Source organism: Peromyscus californicus, unplaced genomic scaffold, assembly GCF_007827085.1.
Source record: "Peromyscus californicus insignis strain IS unplaced genomic scaffold, ASM782708v3 Scaffold_19__1_contigs__length_69161282, whole genome shotgun sequence".
NCBI lineage: Eukaryota > Metazoa > Chordata > Mammalia > Rodentia > Cricetidae > Peromyscus > Peromyscus californicus.
Genome location: NW_026294491.1, coordinates 8,558,556 through 8,569,716, shown reverse-complemented (window position 1 = coordinate 8,569,716; position 11,161 = coordinate 8,558,556). Strand labels below are relative to the sequence as shown.

Below are 11,161 nucleotides of genomic sequence, written 5' to 3'. Positions count from 1 at the left end.
CCCACCTCCAGTTCCCCAGTCGCTCTTCTTGCTCTGCTTGGTGTCCAACAGCATCTCCAAGGAGACACATCTAATTTCCCCCGCGGTGCATGCTGTGGCTGCTGCATGTTGCTCAACGTCAAGCTATGTTCTCCTGGTTCCCAGGAGACCCTTTAAGTTTCAGCATCCAAATGCATCAGAGGTCGAGTCCCTCCCCACCCAGCACTGGATTCCTGCAGGCTTCTACTGCAGCCTCCACAGCAGGAGAACAGAGAGCATCTGCAGAGGGCTCTGCTCTCAGCCATGCCGGCTGCCTCTGGCCCAGCAGGTGCCCCTCAGCCAGAGTAGTAGGACCTTGACCGCGGCTCCCAGGACTCTCCGCCAGAATCCTTTTACAACAGTAATGATGCAGTCACTTCCACAGTCCCCTTCTGTTCCTTTCCTACCTCCTTGGGGACATACACCCCAGAAAGATGCCAGCCTCCACCGGATATGCTAATGAAGGGCAGGGAGTTGGAGGAAGACAGGAAGAGGAGGAAGAAGAGGACTCAAAAGGGAAGCGGGGGAAGGAGAGGACTTGGTAAATGTTTTGCTAAGGGAGTGAGTGAATGGAACACAGCTCTGCAGCCCCGTGAGGTCCCGAAAACACAGAAACCAGGGAAGGAACTGCAAAGGAGAAGACAGCCCTGCCTCACCGTGAAGAGGACTTCTCAGGCTGGCAAACCTGTCCCTTCCTCTCAGATCCCTCTGAGGACCCTGAGCCTCTACCACGTTCATGAGCAGCTGAGCTGCCAGGCAGACATTAGCAGAGGCGGTGCTGGGGGGAGGGAGTGGGGGGAGGGAAGTGGAGGGGTGCGCACAGCCTGTCACTGCAGCTGCTTTATGCCAAATGCCTGGAATTCTGGAGTCCCTCCCACCCAGCAAGCAGGGCCAGCTGAAGGCTGGCCCCCTTGAGCTGGCTGCCAAAAGGGTCTGTCTGCCTGCAAGCTCTGCCTCTCAGCTTTACCCAGAAGCCCAGAGTGCAGGTCAGTCAGCGTGAGTACTGTGTTTCGGAGGCCCCTCCCACCCATGCTTGCAGTGAGGCAACCTGATCCGGCACCCCCCATCATCACATGCTCCCCCCTCCACCTCCCACCCCCACAAGCCACCCTAAGAGTCACAAGGCAGAGTTTCCATTAGCGTCAAACGTACGTGGATGTTGGTCCTAAAACTAGTGGGAATGCGAGGGAAGAGAACAGTTTTAGAAAATTCACATGCCTGGGGTCACATGGTGGCCAAAGACGCAGCATCCCCCAGCATGAGGTGAATGGTCCTTAGGGTGTGGACTCTGCACTTGTGTGTCGTGTTCCCCCCACCCCATCGCATAGCCACTTCAAGGAGGGGTGGTGGTGGTGGCAGATGCTCACCCCCAAATAAGATATTCTACCTGCAAGGTGCGGGACTGGAGGGTTCAATGGTCTCCAGGCCTGAAATGAGTCCTGCCCCACACGTGCTCCCAAGGCTGTGTGTCACCGGCCAAAGCAATCTGCAAGGAGTTGGGCATGTGCCCCAAGTTCAAACACTCCATATTGCCCAAGGTTTTCCTGGACGATCAGTAGAATCACCAGAGCCCCTCAAGTTCAAGGAGGGCTCTATCCAAGGATTCCTGGGTCATTTCTGCTGAAAATCAAGCCACCACAGGCAACAGCAAGCTTAGGGAATAAATGCATTGGCTCTCGGTGAGTGCTCAGGGGCTCTCTGTTCCAGGGTCCAGCCACAGCCGGGTTCACTATGGAGCTCAGGCACCTGGAGTGATAGGGTGGAGCTCAAAAAGATTTGAGGAATGGGGGAACTCACAATCCCAGGCAGCTCTCTAGCACAGGTGTGGCTGGTCAGTGTGAATAAGTCACCTTCTCCTCCACCTCCCCCGGTGGGAAATCAGGGAGGCCACTATTGCAGGGACACCCTCTTCGAGCTATTCCCCACTGCTGGTATTCCTACAAAAACAAAAACAAAACAAACAAACTAACAAACAAATCACGGATGGCTGGAAGTGAAGGCACAGGAAGTTCACCTCCAGGATTCTCTGTTATCCGGGGAATGGGATTGGAAGGAGAACTCAAGTGTGTCTGCAGACTCCACTGGGACCATCAAGATGGACACACATCCCAGTTCCACAGGGAGACCTCATCAGTGGCTCAAGTCACTGCTGCCACACTCAGGACACTCTTCTGTAACACTACATGTGGAGGCCATTCTCACGGCGGAAGACACGCAAGGCTCCTGTCTCATCAGTGAGGAGTGAGGCCTCACGCTTAGAGGTGCCCACCTGGTTACGGCGAGCCGCAAATGGAAAACCCACCTGGTACTCCGTGCCATGGCAGAGGGCTGACATGCAGGGTCCCAGACATCTGCTGACAGAAAGAGCCCTGGAGGCTTCATGATATAGCACGTGTCAGGTAGAGGCCGTTCTGTAACATGGCTGCGTGAGGCTGCCCCTTGACCAACAAGGAGTAAAAATAGTGAAGAAAAAAAAAAGGCCTTAGGGCAGATAACCAGGAACAGTTAGGAAAGTTCTGACCCAACCCATCCCTGGTCTCAAAGATCCATCCATTCCTCAGCACTGTGACGTTCTGATGAGCATTCTGGTGTCAAGCAATGGAGAAGCCACTGCCCTGCAGGATGAGACGAACAGAACCAATGCAGCCATGGCTCCTCCGTGGCTCCTACTGTGCTAGAGGAGGAAGAGCCAGCACTGTGGCAGTCAGTAGACCCCAGCTCAAGAGGCATTTTAACCAGGAATCTTCACCCAGAGTCCTGCTCTAAAGGCAAACATCAGGCTGTCTCAATCCTACCTCAGGCTATCCCTCCTATCCGGGTATCTAGCAATCCTACCAGGCTTTCAGTCAGCCTGGAGAGAATAGAGACGGAACAGACACGGAAGAGTTCCCGTGTGCACAATGGCCCCACGAGTTCTGTGTCTATAACACTGTGGAGACACTTGAGATAGCTTGGATAGGGAGGGCCGGGGACCAGGGCAAGGTGACCAGCTTCGGGCCTTCCTGAGAGCCTCCAGACCCACCATAGTCTGAGTCCATAGTCACTGCTCAGATGCAGCTGTCCCTATGAGGTCCCCCGCCACTGTGTGGTCACTACTCCATGCGCCCGAGTTGACTTCCCCTGGCCTGCTTCTTTTGTGGATGTGCCTGCTTCTTGTGCCAGCCATGATGCCACCCATGTTGGAGGCCCCACTGCTCTTGCATGTCAGAGAAAGACACTCAAGAGCATTGTCCATGGCTGCTACCCTGCCTCAGCTGTCGCCAGGTTTTGTGCCGTATACAATGTCATCTTCGGCAGCATGTTCTCTGAGCACACCACCCTGGGGTGTTGTGGAAGGAGGCACTCTCCCAGATGAGCGGGTCTCTCACCTGTGCCTCCGGACTGTTTACACACTGGGTAACACCTTCTCCCTTGTTCTGTGGCTCAGAGGTCCAGGTCAGGCCCAGGAGGACAGGACACTTCTGACAGCTCTAAAGGGACCCTGTTCCTGCCCCTCCATTGTCTGCCAGTGTTCTCCACAACCCTGGTGCCCTGCCTGGTTCATCCCACCTCAGTCTAGTTCCTGCCTCAGTTCTCACACGACCTCCCCCTGTGGGTCCAGGGTGACCTCACCTCAACCTGATCACTCCTTCCAAGGCCCTTATACCACAAAACTCCCACTCACAGGCTCAGGCGGACATGAATTTGGGCCAGTAGACCATGCTAGAAAACCTCATAGGGTGGGGCTAGAGAGATGGCTCAGTGTTGAAGAGCACTGGCTGCTCTTCCAGAGGACCTGGGTTCAAGTCCCAGCAACCACTTGGTTCACAGCCATCTGTAACTCCGGTCCCATGAGGGGAATCTGATGCTTTCTTCTGATCCCTGAAGGTATTGAACATACATGGTGCACAAACTTTATGTGCAGGAAAAACACCCATACACACCAAATAAAAATAAGAAAAATTAAAACAAAACAAAACAAAAACTCAGAGGAATAAAGAATCTGGCCCAAGTTCAGAGACTCCCATTTAGCCAGGGTCAGAGCCTGAAGCACAGCTTGACACATACCTTTCCTGGAGCAGCTATGCCGGAAGTCCAGGTAACACCATGCTGCCAGCATCCCCACAGCAGATCTATTGGCTCCATCCTGCTGGGCTCCCTCTATGACACCCTACCACCCCAGAGCTGGGAGCGTGTTCTTGATCGGTTGTTAAGAGGCAGGGTGAGATGCGTGGTATGCCATCATTTTCGTGGTAAAGGGCAAAACGTGAATACACACAAGGCTATTTATAGTTGCAAAGATGACCTAGAAAGATAAATAAGAAACTAATAAAAACAGTGGCTTGGGGCTGGAGGTAGACTTTAACTCTCCTGAACGTGCTTAGCCATAGTGGTTGGCGCCAGAATTGTGTGGATGGTCTCGTGTTTAAAAAAAAAAAAAAAATTCGGCTTTAAAACAAAGTATCCTTTAAAAAGAAAACAACAAAATAATGCTTATATGGAGTTTATGCAATAACCAAGCAGAGAAAAAAAGATTTATTTCAAATGATGTGAGAGTGGCGTTTAGATCAGGTTTTTTTTTATTTTTTTAAGTGGGGCTACATCTTCAGGGAGAAGGGAATGGAGAAGAAGCCGCACATACCACTCAAGCTACTGTCAGGGTTGACTCTGCTACTGGGGTTTCCCCTCCTTGTGCAAAATCAACAGTTCTGAGAAGGTCCCACAATTAATATTGCCTGAGAAAAGCGTGCCCGTGCAGGATCTAATCGATTAAGTAGCAAAAGAGAATTGTACGTGTGAACCGGACATGGAATGTCACCGTTGAACGCAGAACTTTCATTTTCTTGTTCCTGAGGAGGCTGGGAGCACGGGCCACTCGGCAGCCAGGAGGCTGAACAGGTCTCTAACCCACCTGCCTGGGGAGGACTGATTCCAGATCAAAGGTAGAGAATGTGTGTGCCCAGGATTTTGGGTTATGCCAAAAGTTAGGGAAGAAACAGAAACTGTATAGAGGTCATGGCCAGGGCATTGAAGCTGAGGAGACCTTCTCTGGCAGTCAGCTAGGACACCCCAGATACCCTGCCTGCAACTGGTTCAAATATATTTAATTCGGAGAATTACTTCCAGGACCAGGTGTGACTTAGTGATTGTGCTTGCCTAACAAGTGGTGGGCTCTGGGTTTTACTCTCAGAATATACACACAGACACACAGACATACACACACACAAGCACACATATGTGTGTGTACCCATTCATCCCCATGATACTGAAAAGTAGTGGGAAAGATTCATCCTCACTTGTGACCATTGGAGATAATTTCTGTGCCAACTCCTCACTCTGAAAATTGCTAATTAAGAGGGGGGAACCATGCATTTATCTTATCCTTCTGTATCTTGTAAGTTTGGAGTGGATGATATGCTCAGTTCCTCTTTGTGAGTAGTTGGTTAACAAATTCAGGGTAGGTATAGGAAGTAGAGATTCCCCCCTCTGCGAGCCCCCAGGAAGCTGTCACTCAGGTAGGTATCCATCACCAATCACTGGTTGGCCTCAGGTCACTAAAAAAAAAGTGTCTCTGGGAAGTTAGATGGCACTGGCAGAGCAGAGTACCTCACCAAGTGACCACTATGTATATTAACTGGGCTGGTGTCAGCATTTGTGGAAGGGAGGGTGTCTCCAGAGCCACACCATGCCAATGATGTTTTCCTTTGCCGCACAGGGAAGTGGAACAGTGCCACCAGTCAGCAGCACTGCCTGCAAACAGAGACATCTCAAACAGGGGTTTTGCTTCGTTTCTTGGATAGGCCTTAGCCCAGAAGAAAGATGAAGGAGAATCGATCTAGATTTAAAAGGAAATTAAGAGACACAAAGAATTGGGACCTTGTAACACCAATCAAACCAACCACCTGTGGAAAAGTACTGGGGGGAACTGTAGTAGTTTAAATGAGAATGTCCTCCATCGTCTCAGGCGTCTGTACACTTGGTCTCCACTTGGTGGCGCTGTCTGGGGAGGTTTAGGTGATTACAGCCTTCCTGGAGAAAGGACATCACTGGGGGCAGGCTTTGAGAGCAGAAGACCCACCTGCTTCTGTGTCTCTTTCTGCTTCATGCTCAAAGTTCAAAGTGTGAGCTCGGTTCCTGCTTCCATGCCTGCCGTCCACTGCCATGCCATCCCCCATTATGGACTCCGATGCTCCAGAACCACATCAACTCTTTCTTCTATGGCTTGTCTTGATCAGGTTGGTTTATCACAGTAACAGGGAAGTCATCAATAGAGGGACCATGGGAAATTTAAGTGTGGGCCAGTATGGAGTGGCACCTTCCTTCCTTTTCCTGGCACTGTAATAATATTCTCTGACAAATTGTCTAAAAGGAGAAAGGGTTTATCTCGGTCCACAGTTCAAGGGCACCAGCCGTCACAGCAGCAGGAGCCTGAGGCATCCACAGTCAGGATGCAGAGGAGTGCTGGTGTTTAGTTCACTTTCTCTTTTTCTGTACCCTCCTAGATCCCCGCCCAGGGAATGGTCCCTCCCACAAGGGAGATGTGCCTTCCTGCTTCGCTTAACCTAATTAAGAGAATCCCCACAAGCATGCCCAGAAGCAGCCTGACCCAGATCACCCCTCACAGGTGTGCTAACAGTCTGTCTCCCGTGTGAGTCTAGACCATGTCAAGCCGACAGTTAACACTAACAATCCCAACCCCTCTCCTGTCAACTTGACACCCAAACACATCACTTTTAAGCCATAACCTCCCACCCCTTGTCCTCTTAGATTTATGGCCCTCTTAATAACGTCAAATTCATCCAGTCCAACATCAAAGTCCCCCAGTGAGTATCTCCTCCAACAAAGGCTGCACCTAATCCTCCCCAAAACAACCCCCAATCAGGGACCAAGTATCAAATGCCTGAGACTTATGGGGAGGGGGAATCTCCTTCAAACTACACTTCCAACATGTAACCATACAGGACAAACATTCCTATTCCAAAACAGAGGATTGGAGGTACAGCAATAAATTACCAGCCAGCCCCAAGCAAGACTAAACCCCAGCAGAAAAACCACTGAATCCTGCAGCTCCATGTTCAGCATCGGAGCTTGGGCTCCAGAAAGTTTAGACAACCCCACCCCTCCAGCTCTGCTGCCTGTCAGACAGACACATGGATTCTGTCCTGGAATGACCCATTCCATGCCCACAGTTCTTCACAAATATCCATGGTCCTGACACCTTCAGTATCCTGGGGTTTCCAACTGCAGCCTGGGCCTCACCTCACAACTTCATGTAATGGCCTCTCAAAGCTTCCTCCTCTCCATTCTAGGGCAGCCACACCCTGCGCGCATGCACACACACACACACACACACACACACACACACACACACACACACACACTTTAAAAGACCATGAAAAGGAGAACATGTTTCTGCCATGTCCACCATATCCATCCGCTTGCTGCTACTTTACTGGGAAAGCCACAGGAAGCTTGTGGGGACAGGAACTGGAAGCTTGGTCACTTCATGGGTCACATGAAAACACAGGCAGAATGATGGGCACACTGGTCTGATCACACCATGAGAAGTGACGTCCGGTGTTTGTTGTCTCCTGCAGCTTAGTGGGCACCTGATGTCCCCTCTGCATGCAAGGGAGGCCCTCGGAAGAGCGCGGGTGCTTGTGTTCTATAGGAATTGAGTTCTTGCACCCGGGGGTAGAACTGGTCGATTGGAACCCACGCAGGGTCGGTACCAGGCTACAAGGAATGCAAGCAACCTACCCTTGGGTTGTCAAGGGTGGAACCCCAACCTGTATCTCAGGGTGCACGGGAGGTGGGACCACTCCACCGTCCCTTGCAGTGTTGACCCAAGCCCAGTCCTGGTCTACGTGGAAGCTGTCTCTAAATTCTCCTCACTCATACAAAGTCAGTAGAGAGGAGCTTAGAGACCATCTTCAGTCTCTTGGCTGTGGGGTTTTCCCTGTATGCCCCCCTCAAGTGTCCCTTCCTCTGACCAGTCCATCAGAAGTGACACTAGGCACTGTTTCTGTCTCCCACTCAGGGTTCTCCACGCAGGCAGAGCAGTGCAGTGGTCCAGGACATGAGCTGGGGTTCCATTCTGCCTCCTTATCTGAGGTGTTACTCACCTCATCTGTGATCTGCTTTATGCTATCCGAGATGAAGCAGTTGTCGCTCTGCAGAGTGGCTTAGGGTGGAATGGATGCTGGGGTTCTCGTCAGAGCCGGATCTGCTTTGCATGCTAATGGGAACTCAAAGAGAGGAAGGACCCAGCACTTGGCCCAGAATCTATGGTTAGCAGCCTCCCACCTGCTTCACATGTTGAGATAGACCAGTGTTCCCCACAAGGACATACATTTTAGGGTCACTGGTCCAGAGCAATGCTCCCTCTTTCCACTTGCAGAATAGAAGGCAAGTGTTCACGGGAACTCTGCAAACGTTTCCTGTGTGTCTGCCTTTCCAGGCCACCTGCCAGTGATGCAGAGCTGCTGGCCTGGACCCAGGTGGGCACGGGGCAAGCACAGGCCTGCATTTCCTGAGGAGAAGGCTGGTGAGCATCGCCCTAGTTAGGAGCCACACACACCTTACAGGGACAGGCCTTGTGTGCATCCTCCTTGTCCTCACAGGACACACATGGGCTGCCCTTGAGGCCCATACGGACAAGTGAGACCGTTGGTGAGTCACGGAGAAGGCAGCAAGCATGCTTCTGAGTAACCAGGCCCCTTCCCAGAAAGAAGGGGGTCTTCCTGGGCGAGCTGCCGCGATGGAAACTGTCCAGCTCCACGGGCAGCCTGCTGTCTTAATGACTGGCATGTGGCTGCTCAGCAGCCAAGCAGGCTGGCTGTGAGCGCAGAGCCAAGAACAAAGCGGGCCATTAAAAGGCAGCGCAGAAGCTCCCACTGCAGGCTGCGGAGCTGGAGCAGATGGAGGCGGGCTGCGTTTCCAGGCCTCACAAGGAACATCAAGGGCCGTGTAGCAGTCTGCCACCCAGGACTAGACGTCTGGGACTTCAGCGGCCAGAGACTGGCCAGTCCCAGCAGGCTGCAAAGTCAGTCTGCAGAGAAAACAGATGGTGTGATTTATCTCCAGACCTCCCCCACTGTAGAGGTTCGGAGGGCCATCCCCTCCACAGCTCTTCCCTTCTCTGCACTGCCATACCCCCTCATTCATTCATTCACCCACTCAGCTCACTGACTCACTCATTTCCTTACTCAACTCTATCGTTCATGCATTTCTTCGCTCACTCACTGATTCAATTCACACATCCATTTACTCACTCAGGAAGCTTTTGATCAGCATTTACTATGTACCAGGCGCTGTCTGGAATGCTAGGGGAACCTTAGAAAACCAGCTATCACCCCATCTTCAAACGTTTGCCAGTCCAGAGCAGGCCCTGGGAAGCCAGGGAGCCAGGGAGCCAGGAGTGAAAATAACAGTGTGTAAGAAAATGACAGACAGAGCAGACGGTATAAGTGGCTCTTGGCCTAGGGGACCACAGGGAAAATGGAGACTTATGGCCAGAGCACCCAGAGGAGGCAGCTAGGCCTTAAACCTAGTCAAGGATCTTGCCATTTTCCCAGAAAGACAAAAATTAGAATTTTTTTACATCAACTCTCAAAATGTCAATATTGGCCTTTAATCCACCAACTTTTATTTATTTGTTTTTGTTTTTTCAAGACAGGATTTCTCTGTGTAACAGCTCTGACTGTCCTGGAACCTCTTTGTAGACCAGGCTGGCCTTGAACTCACAGAGATCTGCTTCCCATATGCTTTGCTGGTGAGTGACTGGACCTCTAGTTTCAGCCTTCAGTAGATACACATGACTACCAGAAGGGAAGATATGGTCAATGACCTCGGCTGAAATGGCTGTGGGAGTTCTGAGGGCCCGATGCTCTTCTGTGTATGAGTCTCCAAGGTTGGAAAAGCTTGAGGCCTAGGCCACTGGTAGGCAAAAATCTACCATTGGAGCAATATGAGGTCGCCAGACAGTAAGAGCCAGAGTGACCCCAAGGAGGTCATAAGGGTCTGACCCAAGGTTGGATGGGGAGAGAGATCTCCCCAGCAATGGTCATCCAAGAACCAAGGGCATGAGTTGGCACCATGGGGCAGATGTCCGGGGCAGACACCTAGAATTATATTATCATACCTTGTAAGCTGGGTATATCAGTCAGTTTGGGCTGTGTAACAAAGCACACCAGCCCCAAGCCACAGGAAAACCTTGTCCCACAGCTCAGAAGACCAAAATCAGAGACTGAGGCATTAGTGTGGCCAGAATCACACTCTGGCTCAGGCTTCCCAGCATTCAGCAGCCTCTGTCCTCCAGGCATCGTCTCCTGTGTCCATGTGTGTTCCTCCCTCTCAGGTCCAGACTTTCCTGCTGGTAAGGATGCTAGTCCTATGGGGCCCCCTGCTGAGCTCGTGGGAACCACATTTCCACAAAGGCCTGTGTCCAACTGAGGTCATCCAGTGACTGGGGTCAGGAATTCAGCATCATGTGGAGGAGGCTTCAGTCCACTCCTTACTCCATTCCTCCGGTGCTCCCGGCCCTCACCCTACTCCTCCTCCTCACAACTCCATGCGAGCATACAGCTGCCCTTAATCTTCAGTCTGTGAGCTGCGAGCTGTGAGTGTGGCATCTGGTCCCCTCCGCTGCTCACTTCTCTGCGTTAGAGCTGAGAGGACATGTATATCCTTCTCATTTTCCCACTCACTCTAGTGGGCGCCTTGCCATGACCTGATAGTGCCCGGAGCTTCTCTTCTCTGCCGTGGGAGCATGCATAAGTTCATGTGCCTCTGCATGTGGTTAGCACAGCAACCACACAAACTGATGAAGAGTCTTGGGAGCATCTACCTGCCTTCCTCTGGCCATGGGAGAAGCAGCAATGCTCCCTGGACACATGTACATACATAAATTGGATCCTTTGAAACAAGAGCTGCAGATTTCACTGTGTGCCCCTTTACCTGTGTGTGCCCTGACTTGTTGATATTCTGGAAGTACCTGAAAATTTCAACCTCTAACTGATGGAGCCTGACATAAAAAAAAAAAAAAAAAAAAAATTCTTATTATAATGGAAGACCCCCTCCCAGATGCCAGTGCTGGGTGTGGGTGACAGGCTGGCCAACCCTCCACCAGCCCAAGCATCTGGAATGTATTGTGCCCACTGGA

The 11,161-nt window shown here is 51.6% G+C and overlaps 1 long non-coding RNA gene across 2 annotated transcripts; it reads right to left on the bottom strand.

The window, feature by feature from the left end:
• Positions 1–1,134: 1,134 nt before the first annotated feature.
• On the bottom strand, positions 1,135–8,205 carry LOC128114032 (uncharacterized). 2 transcript variants are annotated; one of them, XR_008219714.1, is made up of 4 exons: positions 8,124–8,205; positions 4,066–4,303; positions 2,321–2,456; positions 1,135–1,955 (listed from the first exon to the last, which is right to left on the bottom strand). It is a non-coding gene; the product is annotated as an uncharacterized LOC128114032 (long non-coding RNA). The 2 variants fall into 2 exon arrangements; XR_008219713.1 differs by having other exon boundaries at positions 1,135–2,456.
• Positions 8,206–11,161: the final 2,956 nt, after the last annotated feature.